This window comes from Oryx dammah, unplaced genomic scaffold, assembly GCF_014754425.2.
Source record: "Oryx dammah isolate SB20612 unplaced genomic scaffold, SCBI_Odam_1.1 HiC_scaffold_36, whole genome shotgun sequence".
Taxonomy (NCBI): Eukaryota; Metazoa; Chordata; class Mammalia; order Artiodactyla; family Bovidae; genus Oryx; species Oryx dammah.
The window spans coordinates 1-22,900 of record NW_024070220.1 but is presented as its reverse complement, the minus strand read 5'-3'; the positions used below and the strand labels follow the sequence as shown (position 1 = coordinate 22,900).

General features: G+C 38.6%; 1 pseudogene; it reads right to left on the bottom strand.

Annotated features, from left to right (window-relative positions):
* LOC120859156 overlaps positions 1-22,843 on the bottom strand; it is a 45,569-nt pseudogene extending 22,726 nt beyond the window's left edge.
* Positions 22,844-22,900: the final 57 nt, after the last annotated feature.

Below are 22,900 nucleotides of genomic sequence, written 5' to 3'. Positions count from 1 at the left end.
CCCGTTTAAGTGATATTTCATGTGGTAAGTCACTACACTCCTGTCTGACACTCTGTATCACACAGACTGTCACCATCGTGTATTCTTAATCATGGGATTCTCAAGGCGAAGAAATTGGAAATGTGTGCCATACTTAGTTTCAGGAGATCTTTCCAAGCCATGTATTTAACATGCATCTCTTATGACTTCTGAGTTAGAAGACAGGTTCCTTATTACTAGTGCTACCTGGGCAACCATATATGTATATACACTCATATACATGCTTATGTATATGTCAGAAGATTAGGTATATGATTTTGCTGTCTAACAGTTCAGTTCAGTCGCTCAGTCGTGTCATACTCTTTGAGATCCCATGAATCTCATCATGCCAGGTCTCCCTGTCCATCACCAACTCCCAGAGTTCACTCAGACTCACGTCCATCAAGTCAGTTATGCCATCCAGCCATCTCGTCCTCTGTCATCCCCCTCTCCTCCTGCTCCAAATCCCTCCCAGCATCAGAGTATTTACCAGTGAATCTTTAGGTTTCAGTATATATTTTTCAGGGGTATATAACTGCAGGTATGTACTTTTGAAGGATCTGATGATTTGCATCTAATTTCCTGTATGACTTACACTTTGAAATATTGGTTCTTTAGGAATATCTTGTTTAATTTTCCCCACATTGACAAATTTGCAGATATTTATCCCATTTTTAAATTTTAGCTCCACTTCTGGTTTGCAGAGAACATACTTGATATGATTTAACATACGGAGACTTGCGTTATGCTTTAATGTAAAGCCTATTTTTGAGAAAGTTCAGATTTATATGGAAATATGCATCTGCGTGTATATATATGAGTAGAGATAAATGTATACACAGTATATGTATATATCCCTATTTGAACATATCAGTGTAGGTACACACTTGTAAATATACATACATACACACACACATATATTACCCATATCTATAGATATATACATATATATATATATTACCCACATATATATATTACATACATATATATATATAACCCCCCACACACACACACACACTATATATATATAGCCCTTCCTTGATCTTGAAATTTTTCAGGTCATATTCTTCATATTTATATTTTGCTTTCCATCTCCTGTCTCTTTAGGATTTGTACTAAACCTATACTAGGTATTTTCACATTACTTTAGGTTCTCTGTATGTCCTGTTGAGGTAGAAGCACACAGGCAACTTCTGTGAGAGTATAAAAATCTTTCGACAGATAGTAACAGTTTCTGAGTTTGAGGAGAATAGAGCAGACTGTTAATCAAGAAATTTGCCAGCCATATCAATCAACAAATGATGCTGCAATCATCAAATCATAAGCCATTGTATCCATCCATAAATGTAAAACCTGGAATAACCCCTGATGCGATCAGGTTGCCCATTATCAAGTCCTTACACCGCTGCCACCTGTGTTGCCTGAAGAACTGACTTGAGACAGAAAGAACAGATACCAGCCCTAGTTAAGGTGCTTATCAAAGGAATCATTTCAAGGAGCCCAGATTCTTGCATCTTCCCACAGGTAGAAAATATCTTAATCTATTCACTTGAGGTGTCCACTTTTTATTTCGTTAACCATAATATATCGACATTCTCCATACCTGATCATTGTACTGAAACTTCTGTAAAAACTGGATCTCCTACCCTTCTTCAGAATACTCTTTTTACAGTACTTGAGAGGTTACTCCTCATTATTAAATCCTTCTTAGCATGAAAGGCCTGAGGAAGAAAACATAATTCTCCACCTTTGGGCTGTGCATTTTTCCCAGGCAGTAGCACACATTCTAGAAATGCAATATAATGGATTCTTGTGCAGTACCTCGATTTTAATGAATGTTTACTAATTCCTATTTAGCATAGCTCTGAAAATCAAAGGTCTGTTATTACTTATTAAAACTTGAGGGGATTCATGGTTTCTTAAATTGGTGACAACAATTTATGAAAACATATAACCACATATGTTTACTTTACTTTTAGACAGCCCTTCTTTACCTTTAGAAACAAGGATAAATTAGTGAAATGAAGGGACACAATTGTAGAGTTTGAACTGGCTAACTTAGCTCTGTATTTAACTGTCTTGTTTTTTTTTTTTTTTTGCTTTTGCTTTGTCTATTTATACTAAAGCTGTCTTGGGTACACATTTTACTTGACATGCACTGTAATGCTTTACTTGTCACTTGCACAAGTCAGCCAAGGACTGATTTTTCTTTCTTATTTGAAGCAAAATGATTAAAATTTGAAGTTTAGTTAACTTGGAATTTTGTGTTAGTTTCTGCTGCTCTGCAAAACAAATCAGTTATTCGTAAATATAGCTGAGCCTCCCTTTTGAGCATCCTCCCATCTCCCTCTTGGGCCTCCTCTCCTACCTCACAACCCACTCCACTAGAGCACTCCATAGCACTAGCTACCTACTACATACTTGGTGTGTTACATACATCAGTGCAATTTGTTCAATTCATTCCATTCTCTCCTTCCCACACTGTGTCCACAAATCTGTTTTCTATGGCTGCATCTCTTCCTAACCTCCAAAAGGGTTCTTCAGCAATTGTTTTCTATATTCCACTTATATGCAGTGATATGCAATATTGCTCTTTTTTTTAAAAAAAATTACTTCACTTTGTAACAGGCTCTAGATTCATCTGCACCTCTACAATAATCCAACTTTGTTCCTTTTTATGAGTAAGTAATTTTCCATCCTATATATGTACCATAGCTTCTTTATCCATTCTTTGTTTGATGGACACTGAGGTTACTTCCCTTTATTGGCTCCTCTAAGTGGTGTTGCAGTGGTTACTGGAATACATATCTATTTTGCATTAAGGTCTCCTTTGAGTATAAGTGAAGAAATGGGATTTGGGGGTTAAATAATAGTTTTATTCCTGGTTATCTAAATAACTTCTATACTTTTTATCATTGTGACAGTATTCATTTATATTTCTAACAAGAGTGCAGGAGTGTAGGAGGATATTCTTTACTCAACAACATCTCCTTCATATATTTTTATGTGAAAATTATATATATATATATGCTCTATCTGATAGAATAACTGAAGAGCTATGGGTGGAGGTTTGTGACATTGTACAGGATGCAGTGATTAAGATCATCCCCATGAAATAGAAATGCAAAATGGTAGAGTGACGAGGGCTTACAAAGAGCTGAGAAGAGGAAAGAGGAAAGAAGCTAAACGAAAGAAGGAAAGAAGGGAAGAAGTGGAAAGAAGCTAAACGAAAAGGGGAATAGGAAAACTATACACATTTGAATGCAGAGGCCTAAAAATAGTAAGAAGAAATAAAACCTTCCTCACTTATCATTGCAAAACAATAGAGGAAATAAGTAGAATAGGAAAGACTATGGATCTCTTCAAAAAAATCAAGGATACAAAGGGAAAATTTCATGCAAAGAGGGACACAATAAAGGAGAGAAATGGTACAGATGTAACAGAAGCAGAAACTATTAAGAAGTGGTGGCAAGAATATACAGATGAATTATGCACAAAATAGCTTCATGACCCAGTTAAGCACAATGATGTGATCACTCACCTAAAGCCAAGCGTCCTGGAATGAGAAGTCAAGTGGGACTTAGGAAGCACAACTACAAACAAAGCTAGTGGAGTTGATGGAATTCAGTTGAGCTATTGCAAATTCTAAAAGATGATGCTGTGAATATGCTGCCCTCAACATGCCAGCAGATTTGGAAGACTCAGCTGTGGCCACACTATTGGAAACAGTCAGTTTTCATTCCAATGCAAAAACAGGCAATCAAAAGAATTTGCAAACTACTGGTCAATTACACACATCTCACACACTCGTAATGTACTGCTCAAAATTCCCCAAGCCAGGCTACAACAGAATATGAACCATGAGCTTTCAGATGTTGAAGTTCAATTTACAAAGGGCAAAGGAATCCAAGATCAAATTGCCAACACCTGGTGGGTCTCAAAAAAGCAGGAAAACATCTACTCCTATTTGTCTATGCCAAAGACTTTGATTGTGTAGATTACAACAAAACGTGGAAAATTCTTCAAAATATGGGACTACTAGGTCATGTTACATGCTCCCGAGAAATCTGTATGCAGGTCAAGAATCAATAGTCAAAAAAGAACATGGAACAACAGACTGGTTTTGAGTTGGGGAAAGAGTATGTTAAGGCTGTATATTGTCACTCTCTTTATTGAACTTACTTGTAGAATTAATCATACAAAATATCACACTGGATGAAACAGGGTTGCTGGCAGAAATATCAGTAATCTCATATACGCAGATGATAGAATTCATATGGCAGAACATGAAAAGAATTACAGAGCCTCTTGAGGAAAGTGAAAAAGAGTAAAAAATGTGACTGAAAACAACATTCAAATGAGGATCATAGAATCCGGTACCCCATCACTTCATGACATAAATATGGGGACACAATGGAAACAATGAGAAGCAATTAGAGGAAAGGTCCCAAATCACTGCAGATGATGACTCTGGTCATGAAATGTAAATATGCTTTCTCCTTAGAAGAAAAGTTACAACCAGGCTAGAGAGCATATTATAAAGCAGGCAAAGGTAAGTCTAGTCAAAGCTATGTACAGAGGTGAGAATTGGATTTTAAAGAAATTTGACCTCTGAAGAATCAGTGCTATTGAAATGTTGTGCTGGAGAGCCTTGAGAGTCTTGAGACTCTTGAGAGCCCCTAGGATTGCAAGGAGAAGAAAGGAGTCAATTCTAAAGGAAATCAGTCCTGAGTATTGATTGGAAGGAGTGATGCTGAAACTGGAACTTGAATATTTTGGCCACCTAATGTGAATAACTGACTCATTGGTATAGAGCCTGATGCTCTATAGTAAATTCATTTTGAATTTAGTTTTGCATATGGTGATAGGAAGGGTTGTGGTTTCATTCTTTTATAGCTGGTTGATCATTTATTTCCAGCACCACTTGTTAAAGAGATTGTCTTTTCTCCATTGTATAGTATTGCCTCCTAGGGCTTCCCTCATAGCTCATATGGTAAAACATCTGCCTACAATATGGGATCGATCCCTGGGTCAGGAAGATCCCCTGGAGAAGGAAATGGAAACCCGCTCCAGGACTCTTGTCTGGAAAATCTCATGGACTGAGGAGCCTGATAGGCTACAGTCCACGGAGTTGCAAAGAGTCAGACACAACTGAGCGACTTCACTTCTCTTTACTTCACTTTGTAAAAATTAAGATGTTCATAGGTACATGGACTTATCTCTAGACTTTCTATTTTGTTCCATTGATCTAGATTTCTGCCTTTGTGCTACTGTCTTGAGGACTGTAGTTTTGTAGTATATTCAGAAGTCATGTAGGTTTATTCTGTCATTTGCATTCTTCTTTCTCAAGATCGATTTGTATATCAGAGGTTTCCTAGAATGGATATGGAACAACAAACTGGTTGCAAATAGGAAAAAAAAAAAAGATACATTAAGGCTGTATATTGAAATTCTGCTTATTTAATTTACATGCTGAATACACCTTGAGAAATGCTGGGCTGGAAAAAGCACAAGAATCAAGATTGCTGGGAGAAATATCAATCACCTCAGATATGCAGATGACACCACCCTTATGGCAGAAAGTGAAGAGGAACTAAAAAGCCTCTTGGTGAAAGTCAAAAAGGAGAGTGAAAAAGCTGCCTTAAAGCTAAACATTCAGAAAACAAAGATCATGGCATCTAGTCCCATCACTTCATGGGAAATAGATGGGAAACAGTGAAAACAGTGTCAGATTTTATTTTGAGGGGCTGAAAAACACTGAAGATGATGATTGCAGCCATGAAAATAAAAGATGCTTACTCCTGGGAAGGAAAATTATGACCAACCTAGATACCATATTCAAAAGCAGAGACATTACTTTGCCAACAAAGGACAATCTAGTCAGGGCTATGGTTTTTCCAGGGGTCAATGAGACTTGGACTCTGAAGGAAGTTGAGTACCAATGAATTGATATTTTTGGACACTGGGTGTTGGATAAGACTCTTGAGAGTCCTTTGTACTGCAAGGGGATCCAACTAGTCCATTCTAAAGATCAGTCCTGGGTGTTCATTGGAAAGACTGATGCTAAAGCTGAAATTCCAATACTTCCATTGATTTAGATTTCTGTCTTTGTGCTACTGTCTTAATGACTAGTTTTTTTTTTTTTTAAACAGGCAGGTGGATTCTTGCATTTCCATCCTTTCTCAAGATTGATTTTGCTATTAGAGGTTTCCTTGTGTTTCTGTACATACTGTGAAACTATACATACTGTGAAAGTGTTTGTTCTTGTTCTGTGAAGAATACCATTGTTAACTTGATAAGGGTTGCATTGAATCTATAGTTTGCTTCGATTTGTATATAAATTTCCCAGTCAGTAGCACACATTCTAGAACTGCAATATAAGGGATTCTTGTGCAGTACCTCAGTGTTAACCTATTTTTACTAATTCCTACTTAGCATAGTACTGAAAGTCAAAGGTCAGCTATTATTAAAACTTGAGGGGATTCATGGTTTCATAAATTGGTGACATCAGTTTATGAAAACATATAACCATATATGTTTACTTTACTTTTAGAAACACGTTCTTTACTTTTAGAAACAATGACAAACTAATTAAGTGAAGGGACATCAGTGTAGAGTCTGAATTTATTCTGGATAAAATAGCTCTGCATTTAAGTTTGCCTTTTTTTTTTTTTTTTTGCTTTTGCTTTGTCTATATGTTCTAAAGCCATACTGGGTACACATTTTACTTGACATGCACTGTGATGCTTTACTTATCACTAGCAGTCCATGGAGTCACTAAGAGTCTGATACGACTGAGCGACTTCACTTTCACTTTTCACTTTCACTCATTGGAGAAGGCAATGGCAACCCACTCCAGTATTCTTGCCTGGAGAATCCCAGGGATGGGGAAGCCTGGTGGGCTTCTGTTTATGGGGTCGCACAGAGTCGGGCCCGACTGAAGAGACTTAGCAGCAGCAGCAGCAGCACCACCACCAGTTAGCCAAGGACTGATTTTCTTTCTTTACAATGTTGTGTTAGCGTCTGCTGCCCAGAAAAATAAATCAGGTATTAGTAAATATAGCTGAGCCTCCCATTTGAGCAGTTCTGCCATCTCCCTCTTGAGCCTCCTCTCCTACTCCAAAACCAACTCCATTAGAGCACTCCTTAGCAATCACTATCTACGACATACTTGGTATGTTACATATGTCCTTCCTGCACTGTGTCCGCAAGTCTGTTTTCTATGAGTCCATCCCTTCCTACACTCGAAATGGGTTATTTAGCACCTGTTTTCTGAATTCCACTTGAATGCATTAATATCCACACTTATATATTTATTTCTTTATATTGTTGCCACAAACCTCAATTACTGTGTGTGGAATCTAATTCCATGACCAGGGATCAAACCTGGGACTCCTGCATAGGGATCAAGGTGTCTTAGCCACTGGACTAACAGGGTAGGTTTTTGTTTTGTTTTTTTTTTTTTTTTTGCTGATGGTCGTTTGGAATGGTAAGAGGTGATATGTTGTTGTAGTTTTGATCCGTGTGCCTTTGATAAGTTGAGGTAGTTTTTGCTATGTTCAGTTTTTAGAGAGTTTCTATCACAAACACTTTTTGAATTATATCAAAATTTTTTCACCAACTACTGAGGTGATCATATGGTTTTAATCCTTCACTATACATTGATGTGCAGCTACTGAAGAATGTTTCCATATCTAGAGTAAACCCCACACTTAGTAATGGTGTTCAATCCTTTTAAGGTATTGGTGGATTTTTTTGCTTGTATTTTGCTAAGGATGTTTGCCTCTGTTCATCTATGTGATATTGGTCTGTAACTTTCTTTTTCTGTGTTATCTCGGTGTTGGTATCAGTGTGATGGTGATCTTGTAGAATGAGTTTTGGGTTTTCCTTCCACTCTAGAATTTTGGAAGTGTTTCAGAAGTGCATGTGCTAGCAGTTCTCTGAGTGGCTCATAAAATTTCCCTGTGAAGCCATCTGGCTTTAAGTTTGTCAACTAGAATTTTTTCATCACAGTTTCAATATTAGTGCTTATAATAGCTCCGTTCATATTTTCTGTTTCTTCTTAGTTGGATATATAAGCATTTGTCTATGGATCAGATTCTAAATTTTATTGACTTATAGTTGTTTGCTGTAGGCTCTTATGATTCTTTGTTATAGGCTCTTATGATTCTTTGTTATTTCTGTGGTATCAGTTATAATCTCATCTTTCATCATGTCACATTTAATTGATTTGATTGCCCTTTTTTTCTTGATAGGTCCGGACCTTGATTTATCTATTTCGTTTCTCCTATGAGACCCCTTTTAGTGACACTGATTTTGGCTATTTTTTTTCATCATTTCCTTTCTTTAATTTCTGCTCTGATTTTTATAATTTCTTCCTCTTCTATTTATTTTGGGGAATTTTGTCTGCTTTTTCTTCCTTCCTTAAATGCTTTAGATTAAAGGTTATGTTGATTACTTGAGATGTGTAGTATTTATCAACTTCACTCTTCTACTGCTTTAGTATGCTCCATAACTTTCGGATAATCATGTTTGTAATATCTTTTTTTTTTCTAAGATTTTTCTTTCATTTTCTCTCAGATTTTGTGAATGATTCATGGCCATGTAGAGTTGTATTTATTAGTCTACATGGACTCATGTTTTTCAAGTCCTCACCCACAAAATGTGGTATATAAATCATAGCATTGTGGTTAAAAAAAAAAAAAAGATGGATACAATTACCACTATCTTAAATTTACCAAGGCTTGATTTGAGATCCACTTTGTGATATATCCTGAAGATATTTTATTTTCACTTTAAAAAAAATGTATATTCTGCTGTGTTTCAGTGAAATGTCCCATAAGTATCAATTAACTTTGTCAGGTCTCTTGTGCTTTTGAACACTTGTGTTTCATTTTAAACTACATTTCTAAATTGGAGGATAATTGGTTTCCAATGTTGTGTTGTCTTCTGCTGTACAGCAGTGTGTATTAGCATATAGGAGACCAAAGTCCTTTTCTGTTTTGTTCATTGTTTGTTGTTACTTTTTCATTTTTCTAGGCCCTTAGGAAATGGTTCTCGTCTTTTCTGCGTTCCACTTCTAGAATGTTTTATCACTTTTACTACTGCAACATCCAAGCCACTTTCAAGGAGCCTGCCCATTTTTTCTTTCATTATGTTTTGAGTTTTTACCACATTCTTTAGCCCCCAACATATTTCTCTGTCTTCATGTTTCCCTACTTACCATGTTAATTGTTATTTCTTCACAAACTGCTGCATTATATTTATTATTCCTCGTTTTCACTCCAAGTTGATAAAGCTGATTGAGTGGCTAGTGTTGGCTTTGGAGTTGGAGAGACCGACAACAATGTTCTTGAGTCTGCAGCTGAGTCTTCCCTCTCTAATGGTGGGATCATATCTGTTCATGTCATTTGTATGTGTCTATGGAATTATTCTGACATTAGGCAGTCTATCTGCTGATGAGTGGCTGTGTTTTTCTGTCTCTTGTTGTGTGGTGTGACACATCAGTCCTGGGTTGTGCAGGCAGTTGGGTGCAGTGCATCAGAGATTAAGAAAGAGGCCTTCATGGACACTGTCACCAGTTGATATTCACGGTAGACAGGAATTCCCAGGTGCCCTATGATCCTGGTCTCAGGGTGAAAGGTTGTAGTGGAATGAAAATACTCCCAGATTCTTGGCCTCCAGAGGAGAGGAATTCAGTCTGGGGCCAGAGACAAGGCTGGATTGCTCAGAGCTTTGTATAATAAAGTTTTATTAAAGTATAAAGAGATAAAGAAAACTTCTGACATAGGCATCAGAAGGGGGCAGAAAGAATACCCCCATGCTAGTCTTCAGCTGAATGTTATCTACTCACTAGCAGTCTGTTAATGAAAGAAAGGAATGTTTTAAAATTCAGAGTGGTACCAGGCCCCCTCACCCATAAGATATATTTTGGGATAATCTTGGCATCAGACGACTCATCCTGGGCCTTAAAATTATTAACTTGAATCTTGTAGAAGGACATATTATCATACAAATTTTTTTCTTTACATAGATTAGGGAAATAATACCTGAGTATAACATTACTGGTTTGTCAAGTAGGTTCTGAGGAATTAGGTGGCACTGACTTGAGGGCAGAGTTTGGGGTAAGAGCATAGTACAATCACATAGTTTAAGACAAACATTTTCATAAGAAAAACGCATTGGTTATCTCAAGGTTTGAGAATAGTTAACTTCAGATGAAACCAAGTGTCATTATGGCAACACAATATTTTAAGAGAAACCACCTTTTAAATTTGTATAGAGAAGGGAAAAAAGCACACATATTGCTAGTTTGTTTCCTCCTGCCACTTAAGAGAGGTAAAAATGTTTGACACTTGCAGGCTATTTCCTTCATTTGGAGACCCCTGGCCTTCCTGCCTGCTACCCTCTCAGGTGCTGACACCCGAAAAGATCAGGCCCAACTTATGCCCAGAGAACTACAATGCCATAGGAAATATTGAGGAGATTAAGAAAGTAACATAGATACATGACAAATAGATAAATAAATAAAAGGCACCACAAGCAATAAACATTACAGAGAAGACAAGAGATTCATAAAGAGAACCGATCAAGTAAATCTTAATCAAGTAAAAAAAAAAAACAAAACACCAGAGCAGAGTGCCAACTGAACAATAAAGAAAGCAAATCTGACAAGCTGATCAGAACAGCCCTACAGAATAATAAGAAACCACAGTTAATATAGAAATGCATACCTGTGGTAAAAAATGCAGGGATGCAACAGCAACAAAAGGCACAGAAAATAGGAAAGCAAAGTAAAAGTAAAAATAGCCATACAAAAAATAAAAATATGGTTGAAATAATCTTCAAAGATAATATCAATGTGTAGTAACAAAGAAGCCTACAACTGAGAAAAATGATGCACAAACAACACAACATTTCAATGCATGAAAAGAATAAAACATATTTCCTAGTGTCGCATCTGAACGTGTCCTAGTCCTCAACATGGGCGAGAGAGCTGCCAGGGATTCAACTGAAGAGGTGAACGGTGTTGGCGAATGAGACAGCCCCTCAGTTTTCTTGGACTGCCTGTTTATCCAAGTTTAAGATTATCTTTTATACTTTTACAGAACCATTAGGCCAGAGGTTTGTCATTTTCAGTTTCCCCTCTCTCAGATTTATTATCTCCATAAGTCATTCATTTCAGTCGCTCAGTCGTGTCTGACTCTTTGCTACCTCATGAATCGCAGCATGCCAGGCCTCCTTGTTCATCACCAACTCCCGGAGTTCACTCAGATTCAAATCCATCCAGCCAGTGATTCCATCCAGCCATCTCATCCTCTGTTGTTCCCTTCTCCTCCTGCCCCCAATCCCTCCCAGCATCAAAGTCTTTTCCAATGAGTCAACTCTTCACATGAGGTGGCCAAAGTACTGGAGTTTCAGCTTTAGCATCATTCCTTCCAAAGAAATATCAGGGCTGATCTCCTTCAGAATGGACTGGTTGGATCTCCTTGCAGTCCAAGGGACTCTCAAGAGTCTTCTCCAACACCGCAGTTCAAAAGCATAATTCTTCGATGCTCACCCTTCTTTACAGTCCAACTCTTACATCCATACATGACTACTGGAAAAACCATAACCTTGACTATATGGACCATAGTCGGCAAAGTAATGTCTCTGCTTTTGAATATACTATCTAGGTTGGTCATAACTTTTCTTCCAAGGAGTAAGTGTCTTTTAATTTCATGGCTGCAGTCACCATCTGCAGTGATTTTGGAGCCCCCCCCCAAAAAAAAATAAAAGTCTGACACTGTCTCCACTGTTTCCTCATCTATTTCCCATAAAGTGATGGGACCAGATGCCATGACCTTCATTTTCTAAATGTTGAGCTTTAAGCCAACTTTTTCACTCTCCTCTTTCACTTTCATCGAGAGGCTTTTTAGTTCCTCTTCACTTTCTGCCATAAGGGTGGTGTCATCTGCATATCTGAGGTGATTGATATTTCTCCCAGCAATCTTGATTCCAGCTTGTGTTTCTTCCAGTCCAGGGTTTCTCATGATGTACTTTTCACAGAAGTTAAATAAGCAGGATGACAATGTATAGCCTTGACGTACTCCTTTTCCTATTTGGAACCAGTCTGTTTTTCCATGTCCAGTTCTAACTGTTGCTTCCTGACCTGCATATAGATTTCTCTAGAGGCATGTCACGTGGTCTGGTATTCCCATCTCTTTCAGAATTGTCCACAGTTTATTGTGATCCACACAGTCAAAGGCTTTGTCATAGTCAATAAAGCAGAAATAGATGTTTTTCTGAAACTATCTTGCTTTTTCCATGATCCAGCGGATGTTGGCAATTTGATCTCTGGTTCTGCTCTGCCTTTTCTAAAACTAGAATAAACATCGGGGAGTTTACGGTTCACATATTTCTGAAGCCTGGTTTGGAGAATTTTGAGCATTACTTTACTAGCATGTGAGTTGAGAGGAATTGTGTGGTAGTTTGAGCATTCTTTGGCATTGCCTTTCTTTGGGATTGGAGTGAAAACTAATCATTTCCAGTCCCATGGCCACTGCTGAGTTTTCCAAATTTGCTGACATATTCAGTGTGGCACTCTTACAGCATCATATTTCTGAATTTGAAACAGTTTAACGGGAATGCCATCACCTCCACTGGCTTTGTTTGTATTGATGCTTTCTAAGGCCCACTTCACTTCACATTCCAGGATGTCTGGCTCTAGATGAGTGATCAACCATCGTGATTATCTGGATTGTGAAGATCTTTTTTGTACAGTTCTTATATGTATTCTTGCCACCACTTCTTAATATCTTCTGCTTCTGTTAGATCCATACCATTTCTGTCCTTTATCAAGCCCATCTTTGCATGAAGTATTTCTTTGATCTCTAGTTTTTCCCATTCTTCTCTTTTCCTCTATTTCTTTGCATTGATCTCTGAAGGTTTCTTATCTCTTCTTGCTATTTGGAAATCTGCATTCAGATGCTTATATATTTCCTTTTCTTCTTTGCTTTTCACTTCTCTTCTTTCCACTGCTATTTGTAAGGCCTCCCCAGACAGCCATTTTGCTTTTTCACATTTCTTTCCCATGGAGATGGTCTTGATCCTTGTCTCCTGTACAGTGTCACGAACCTCATTCCACAGTTGATCAGGCAGTCTATCCATCAGATCTAGGCCCTTAAATCTATTTCTCACTTCCACTGTATAATCATAAGGGATTTGATTTAGGTCCATTAGGACCATACCTGAATGGTCTAGCAGTTTTCCCTACTTTCTTCAATTTATGTCTGAATTTGGTAATAAGCAGTTCAGGATCTGAGCCACAGTCAGCTCCTGGTCTTGTTTTTGTTGGCTGTATAGAGCTTCTCTATCTTTGGCTGCAAAGAATATAATCAATCTGATTCGGTGTTGACCATCTGGTGATGTCCATGTATAGAGTCTTCTCTTGTGTTGTTGGAAGAGGGTGTTTGCTATAACCAGTGCACTTTCTTGGCAAAACCCTATTAGTCTTTGCCCTGCTTCATTCTGCATTCCAAGGCCATGTGGTTACCAAAGGAGTCTGTCCTGAGACACTTGTGGCACACTGGCATCTGCCATGATGATCACAGGAGATGGTACAGCTACTTGGAATGCTGGAACCATGCTGGTGACAATTTTGAATAGGAGCCAGCAGCCGTAGGCAGAAGAGATTTGGCCCTAATGGGATCCTCTTCTAGTCTGTGTTTTCAGGAGCATGAGTGGTACTTCTGCTGGTCTTTCTCTATTGCCTTGTAGTAGGTGTTAACAGGCGGGAAGAGGAGGGTCTACCAAGGTATCTCTAACTCCTGTATGTGACAATGCAGTAAGGTCCTCCCTCTTTGGAAGTTTGGGAGTTCTCAAAAGTCATTCTCTGCAACACAACTACTCATACGTGTGTCATCAGATCATCTCCACAGAGTCAACAGCAGTCCTCTCCCAGAATGGCTCTCTAAATCCCGCCTTCCAGCTTCTGGACCCCATACACACTGGCTGAGCTGTGTTGCAGTTTGAGCCATACAGGGCCATGACACACATTGTCTCTGTGACTCTCGCTCTATCCAAATTATATTTAATCAGCTGTTTTATCTTGTTTCCTTTCAGTTCAAAGTAATTTATCCTTTAGTGAAGGAGCTTGCCTCATTCTGGCCATCTCTTCCCTGCTTCTCCAACTCCCACCTCAAGGCACAGGTTTTGTCATGCCTTCTTATCCTTCTCCTTTCTTAATTCCTTTCTGCACAAGTATATCTGGAATCCACATGGGACACCCTTGTGACCAAGGTCTTTTGCTAGTGTTTATCTGATGCTGTGGGAGAACTATTGTCCATGTAGTAGTATTATTTGTAGTCCTTTCATTGAGAAAGTTGCAGTTCACATCTGCCTACAATTCTGCCTTCTTGGAACTTCTCAGTTTTTCTTGGCAATCTATATTATTCTTCTTTCCTTCACAGCAAAACAGGAAATATTAGTTGCCATGAATTAATCTGTTTGATGGGACATTGCTTACATACACACATAACTGGTACTACTTTAACTTCCAACATGCAATCAAGCATATTGTGCTGTTGTTGTTTTTCTTTTACCCTTGGAAATTTCTCTTAATGTCATCGGTATGAAGAAATGCAGAACTTTCCACATAAAATATTATAGCATAATTGGGCTCAAAAAGTCAGAACTTGAATGTATCTAGCTATTTTTTGATGTTCCTGACATTTTCCCAGAGTACAGATGACTTATTTCGGATCTTGAAATGTAACTTCATTCAGTGGCTATCAAAGGCCAGAGAATGCCATGGGCATAATTTAATTCATGTAGAATAAGATGGCAAGTTCATGGGAAATTACCAGTTGGTACTTGAATACTTGAAAAAGAGAGAAAACAGCAACAGCAACAATGACCAAAAAATAAAATAACAAAACCAACAAACACAGGAATGTGTAGTTAATTATTTAATCATGAAAGGTACACATGAGTTGATGTTTGTATCATAGAATAAGCAAGTTGATAGCATACAATCATCTATATCCCCTTAACTGTCTCTGCTAATGACTTGGACACTGCAAATCACACAAAAACCAAAAAAAAAAAAAAAAAAAAAAAGAAAAAAGAAAAAGAAAAAATAATTTTGTAAAATTTTTAGAGATAAGAATAAGAAAATACCTTATATGTCTCCTGGGAAACCTGTATGCAAGTGAAGGTGCAGCAGTTAGAATTGGACATGGGGCAATGAACTGATTCAAAATTAGGAAAGGAAGAAGTCAAGGCTTTGTATTGTTGTCCTGTTTATTTAACTTCTGTGCACAGAATACAATGAAAAAATAAAAATCTAGATAAAGCCCAAGTTAGAAACAAAATTTATGTGGGAGATATGAATAACCTTATTAATCACAATGACAACACCATAACGACAGAAGAAAAATAATAAATAAGGTGCCTCTTCCTGAAACTATTATCTGTTTCAAGTGTGGACATCTGAAATGAGAGTGTCCTACATAAAAGATGAAATTGTTTCACATGTGAAACTCCAAATGCAGATTTCAGGATGTGAAACATAAAATTCTCTATTATTCACATATACAAATCTGGAGAAAGTATTTCCAACTTAAAATACCAAATTCTCTGTACTTCATACTTGAAAGTATGGACACAAAATATTCTGCAGAAAATGTGAAAAATTTTACATTGGAATTATGAAAATCTGGATGCAGATTCTTTGACAGGAAATAAAAATAAAAAATCTGTGTCACATATCCCAACATAGTCACATGAAACATGGAATTTTTTTCATATTTGTAATTTGAAAACATTTGTGAAGTCTTTCCTTCATGAAATACTGAATACTGTCTAACATTTGAAAACCTGTGTTAATTTTCCTATGAGAAATATAGAATTTGCCCACAGATTTCATGCATGAGCTCTGAAATTCTCTATAGTTCCATGAAACAAGTTTGAATTACAGTCTTCAGATATGAGATTTCAATTTCTGTCTCTTTCACATCTGGCAATCTGGGGAGAAATGTCCTCATATGAAATATGAATTCTCAACTTTTCACATGTGAAATACTTTCCATATTCATACACAAGAAAGATAATTTTACATGATTCAGAAATTAAGGTCTGAGCTAAATGGCAAACATCAAAGAGCTATATTTCATGTATTTCCCAAATAACATATAGAGTTTTCTGTATTTCTTTGATGAAAATCTGGGTGAAGATTTCTCTATATGAAATAGGGAATTAATAGATTTTACACATTTAAAATCAAAACCCTTATGATTATACGGTGGAAGTGATAAATAGATACAGGGGATTCTATCTGATAGATGAGTGCCTGAAGACCTACGGATGGATGTTTGTGATATTGTATAGAAAGCAGTGATCAAGAAAATCTGCATGGAAAAGAAATGCAAAATGGTAAAGTGGCTGTGATAGCCAGCACACTCAGCACGGCCGAGAGGAGCTACCCCACGTCCGAGGTCAGGGGCAGTGGCCAAGAGTGCCAGGCTGGGAATGCAAAGAAACAGCCAAGAGGAGCCACACCGGTCCGAGGTCAAGGTCGGGAGCTGGGAGGAGCCACCACACGCCCAAGGCCAGGGGCGGCAGCCAGGAGGAGACACCCCATGCCCGAGGCCAGGGGCGGCAGCTGGAAAGAGCAACCCACATCCAAGGAGCAGTGGCTGCACTGTGCAGGAGGGCCTAGAGGAGTTATCCCACGTTGAAGGTCAAGAAGGGTGGTGGTGAGGAGATACCCTTCATCCAAGGTAAGGAGCAGTGGCTGCGCTTTGCTGGAACAGCTGTGACGTGATACCACACACCCAAGGTAAGAGAAACCCAAGTAAGATGGTAGGTGTTGCAAGAGGGCATCAGAGGGCAGACACACTGAAACCATACTCACAGAAAACTAGTCAATCTAATCAGACTATGACCCCAGCCTTGTCTAACTCAGTGAAACCAAGCCATGCCCATGGGGCAACCCAAGATGGGAGGGTCATGGTGGAGAGGTCTGACAGAATGTGGTCCACTGGAGAAGGGAATGGCAAACCACTTCAGTATTCTTGCCTTGAGAACCACATGAACAGTATGAAAAGGCAAAATAATAGGATACTGAATGAGGAACTCCCTAGGTCAGTAGTTGTCCAATATGCTGCTGGAGATCAGTGGAGAAATAACTCCAGAAAGAAAGAAGGGATGGAGCCAAAGCAAAAAAAAAAAAAAAATACCCAGCTTTGGATGTGATTGGTGACAGAAACAAAGTCCAATGCTATAAAGAGCAATATTGCATAGGAGCCTGGAATGTCAGGTCCAGGCAAATTGGAAGTGGTCAAAGAAGAGATGGCAAGAGTGAACGTCGACATTCTAGGAATCAGTGAAGTAAAATGGATTGGAATGGGTGAATTTAACTCGGATGACCATTATATCTACTACTGTGGGCAGGAATCCCTCGGAAGAAAAGGAGTAGCCATCCTGGTCAACAGAAGAGTCTAAAATGCAGTACTTGGATGCAATCTCAAAAACGACAGAATGACTTCTGTTCATTTACAAGGTAAACCATTCCAAATCACCCTAATCCAAGTCTATGCCCCAACCAGTAAAGTGGAAGAAGCTAAAGTTGAATGGTTCTATGAAGAACTACAAGACCTTGTAGAACTAACCCCCACCCCCCAAAAAAGATGTCCTTTCCATTACAGGGGACTGGAACGCAAAAGTAGGAAGTCAAGAAACACCTGAATTAACAGGCAAATTTGGCCTTGGAATGCGGAATGAAGCAGGGCAAAGACTAATAGAATTTTGACAAGAAAATGCACTGGTCATAGCAAACACCCTCTTCCAACAACACAAGAGAAGACTCTACACATGGATATCACCAGATGGTCAACACAGAAATCAGATTGATTATATTCTTTGTTGTCAAAGATGGAGAACCTCTATACAAGTCAGCAAAAAGAAGACCAGGAGCTGACTGTGGCTCAGATCATGAACTTCTTGGTGCCAAATTTAGTCTTAAATTGAAGAAAGCAGGGAAAACTGCTAGACTATTCGGCTATGACATAAATCAAATCCCTTGTGATTATACAGAGGAAGTGAGAAATAGATTTAAGGGCCTAGATCTGATAGATAGAGTGCCTGATGAATTATGGAATGGGGTTTGTGACAATGTATAGGGGACAGGATCAAGACCATCTCCATGGAAAAGAAATGCAAAAAAGCAAAATGGCTGTCTGGGAGGCCTTACAAACATCTGTGAAAAGAAGAGAGGTGAAAAGCAAAGGAGAAACGGAAAGATATAAGCATCTGAATGCAGAGTTCCAAAGAATAGCAAGAAGAGATAAGAAAGCCTTCTTCAGTGATCAATGCAAAGAAATAGAGGAAAAGAACAGAATGGGAAAGACTAGAGATCTCTTCAAGAAAATTAGAGATACCAAGGGAACATTTCAGGCAAAGATGGGCTCGATAAAGGACATAAATGGTATGGACCTAACAGCAGAAGATAGTAAGAAGATGTGGCAAGAATACACAGAAGAACTGTACAAAAAAAGATCTTCATGACCCAGATAATCACGATGGTGTGATCACTCATCTCGAGCCAGACATCCTGGAATGCTAAGTGAAGTGGGCCTTAGAAAGCATCACTACGAACAAAGCTAGTGGAGGTGATGGAATTCCAGTTGAGCTGTCTCAAATCCTGAAAGATGATACTGTGAAAGTGCTGCACTCAATATGCCAGCAAATTTGGAAAACTCAACAGTGGCCACAAGACTGGAAAAGATCAATTTTCATTCCAATCCCAAAGAAAGGCAAGGCCAAAGAATGCTCAAACTACCGCAAAATTACAGTCATCTCACATGCTAGAAAAGTAATGCTCAAAATTCTCCAAGCCAGGCTTCAGCAATATGTGAACCGTGAACTTTCTGATGTTCAAGCTGGTTTTAGAAAAGGCAGAGGAACCAGAAATCAAATTGCCAACATCTCTGGATCATGGAAAAAGCAAGAGAGTTCCAGAAAAACATTTCTTTCTGCTTTATTGACTATGCCAAAGCCTTTGACTGTGTGGATCACAATACTTTGGAAAATTCTGAAAGAGATGGGAATACCAGACCACCTGACCTGCCTCTTGAGAAATCTGTATGCAGGTCAGGAAGCAAGTTAGAACTGGAAATGGAAAAGCAGACTGGTTCCAAATAGGAAAAGGAGTGCATCAAGGCTGTATATTTTCACCCTGCTTATTTAACTTCTGTGCAGAGTACATCATGAGAAACGCTGGAATGGAAGAAACGCAGGCTGGAATCAAGACTGCTGGGAGAAATATCAATCACCTCAGATATGCAGATGACTCCACCCTTATGGCAGCAAGTGAAAAGGAACTAAAAAGCCTCTTGATGAAAGTGAAAGAGGAGAGTGAAAAAGTTGACTTAAAGCTCAACATTCAGAAAATGAAGATCATGGCATCCGGTCCCATCACTTCATGGGAAATAGATGTTGAAACAGTGGAAACAGTGTCAGATTTATATTTTTGGTATCCAAAATCATTGCAGATGGTGACTGCCGACATGAAATTAAAAGACACTTATTCCTTGGAAGAAAAAATATGAGCAACCTAGATAGTATATTCAAAAGCAGAGACATTACTTTGCTGACAAAGGTCCGTCTAGTCAAGGCTATGTTTCCCCCCGCCCCGTGGTCATTTATGGATGTGAGGGTTGGACTGTGAAAAGTCTGTGCACCGAAGAACTGATGCTTTTGAACTGTGGTGTTGGAGAAGACTCTTGAGAGTCCCTTGGACTGCAAGAAGATCCAACCAGTCCATTCTAAAGGAGATCAGCCCTGGGATTTCTTTGGAAGGAATGATGCTAAAGCTGAAACTCCAGGACTTTGGCCACCTCATGGGAAGAGTTGACTCATTGGAAAAGACTCTGATGCTGGGAGGGATTGGAAGCAGGAGGAGAAGGGGACAATAGAGGATGAGATGGCTGGATGGCATCACTGACTCTATGGACATTAGTCTGAGTGAACTCTGGGAGTTGGAGATGGACAGGGAGGCCTGGCGTGCTGCAATTCAGTGGTCGCAAAGAGTTGGACATGACTGAGCGACTGAACTGAACTGAACTGAACTGAAAGTTACCTGGCCTCAAAAAGCGCTTAGAGGAGTAGTGAAGCTAAACGAAAAGACAAAAAGTAAAACGATATTTGGATGCAGAGGCGTAAAGAATAGTAAAAAGAGATAACACCTTACACAGTTATCAAAGCTAATAAATAAAGGAAATAAATAGAATTGAAAAGCTTACTGATCTCGTCAAGAAAATCAGAGATACCAAAGGTAAATTTCATGCAAAGATTGGCACAATAAAGGACAGAAATGGTACGGATGTAACAGAAGCAGAAGCTATTAAGAAGTAGTGGGAAAAATAAACAGATTAACTATACCCAAAGGATCTTCATGGCCCAGTTAAGGACGATGGTTTGATCATTCACCTAGGGCTGGATGTCCTGTAATAGAAAGTCTAGGGGACTTAGGAAGCACACTTACAAACAAAGCTCGTGGAGGTGATGAAATTCAGTTGAGACATTTCAAATTCTAAAAGAAGATGCTTTGAGTGTGCTGCCCTCCATATGCCAGCAAATTTGGGAGACTCAGCTGTGGCCAGAGGACTGCAAATGGTCAGTTTTCACCCAACCGCAAAGAAAGGCAATCAAAAGAATGTCCACACAACTGCTTAATTGCACACATCTCACACAGTCGCTGAGAAAGCAATGACAACCCACCCCAGTACTCTTGCCTGGAAAATCCCATGCATGGAGGAGCCTGATAGGCTTCAGTCCATGGGGTCACAAAGAGTCAGACACGACTGAGCGACTTCACTTTTTAGTTTCACTTTCATGCATTGGAGAAGGAAATAGCAACCCACTCCAGTGTTCTTGCCTGGAGAATCCCAGGAATGGGGGAGCCTGGTGGGCTGCTGTCTATGAGGTCACACAGAGTCGGACATGACTGACGCGACTTAGCAGCAGCAGCAACAGCACACAGTTGCAAAGAACTGCTCAAAATTCCCTAAGCCAAGTTTCAACAGAATGTGAACCATGAGCTTCCAGATGTTCAAGCTGGATTTACAAAGAGCAGGGGAATACGAGATTAAATTGTCAGCACCTGTTGTGTCCTCCAAAAAGCAAGAGAACTCCAGGAAAGCATCTACTTTTATTTGACTATGCCAAAGACTTTGATTGACACAACAAAATAACACAAGAGAAAAATGACATCAAAATGTGAAATATTCTTCAAAACATGGGAATACATGCTTCCCGAGAAATTGTACATCCATGTAAATATAATAAATATTTATCAACTTGGAAAATTTTCTCAGTAAATAGGAAAGGTGAACTATGACAGTAGTGCAGGTTATAGAATGTTGTTGAGTAATGTGTAGAGCATTTGATTGGTTATTACATTTCTTTATTGATAATTCGGTAAGCACTTAAAATGTGTCATTGGCAGACTCTATGTTTCAGCTGATGTGAAAGATACATTGAAGACCTGAGATCTGTGCTCTCCTTCATGGGAGGGCAAACAGAAGTTTTTTCCAATTCGAAGAAAGAGTTGAGACAAACTTGTGAGAAGGGGCTTAGCATGATTGAAAATAGTTAGCCTGATTGTAGCTTCAGAAGCACAATATAAGAGAAAGATAATGAAATTACTAAGGAAAACAGGTATCATGGCTTTGAAGAATTTTTAACCACGCTGATGTGCTGCAGTCACCACCAGGAATTTCTTCTGTCTCTGTGGCGACAGATAAGCAACGTCTAAAAATGCATTTGGAATTATAGGGTGGAATCTTGGTGTCAGGAAATAAAGAGGGTCCTTAAGGACAGCAGGGCAAAAATGACCCTATAGAATACCAATTGTAAAACACATATCTTGTGCTGACCATGGGCCAGTCACTGATCATGTCATGTCATCTTTGTTATCACAGTGATGGCATAATTGTGATCAAGATTTTGGACATGCTACAATATCTATATTTTCAAGTACAGAATGAATTTCTATAAAGAATGCAATCTTCTGTCTAACATTTTAAGTCTCTACCAGTAACTAATAGAATATAATATGTGAATGCAGTAAAGTTCATACTGTGTATTTTCATTTTTCTAACTTTATTTGCATCTCTTCCGTCACCCATATCATCCTAATTTAGACACCCCTTCATTTTAGCAGGGATGATTTCAGAAATCACTTTACATCCATTACCTCTTTTCCCTTTGTTCTCATTTACTTGCTTACAAATATTATATCAAGTGTCATTTACCTAGGATGCATAACGAATGTTTTCTTGAACTGAAGAGTTTATAAAACCGTGCAGTAAAATAGCCAACCATTGAACTAAAGCCTCATTTTACTCTTCTTTGTTTGAAAATAGAAAATGAAACTATGAAGATGAACATGGAAATTTATTGTTCAAATACAAGAATTGTAGATATTTGTTGACATCTCTGAACGTAAATTTCAATCTTTTTTAGGCTCCATAATCTGACACGTATTTGATAGGTCAGTTTTAATTAGGATGGTTTTCACATAATGATGATTATTGATGAGTTTACTCGAAAGAGAGGAGGCAGATGTATAAGTGATTGTTGGCACTGAGAACCGTGAGTTGCCTCTCTCTTGCAGGTTAGGAAAAGGACTGTCATGGGCTGACATATCACTATGCCTGTCTGGAAGTTTAGAAGGTTCCACCATCAGTCCAGAATAACTGCTCTGTAATGGAGATTCGAGGTGGTTCTGAGAAGTAAATGTAGTTGTAGTAGCAAAGTCCTCAACGTGGTCATTTACTTGCATGTAGCTGCTATGTGAGTGCCAATTACAAATGCTCAACTTTTTTAAAACGTCAGGTTG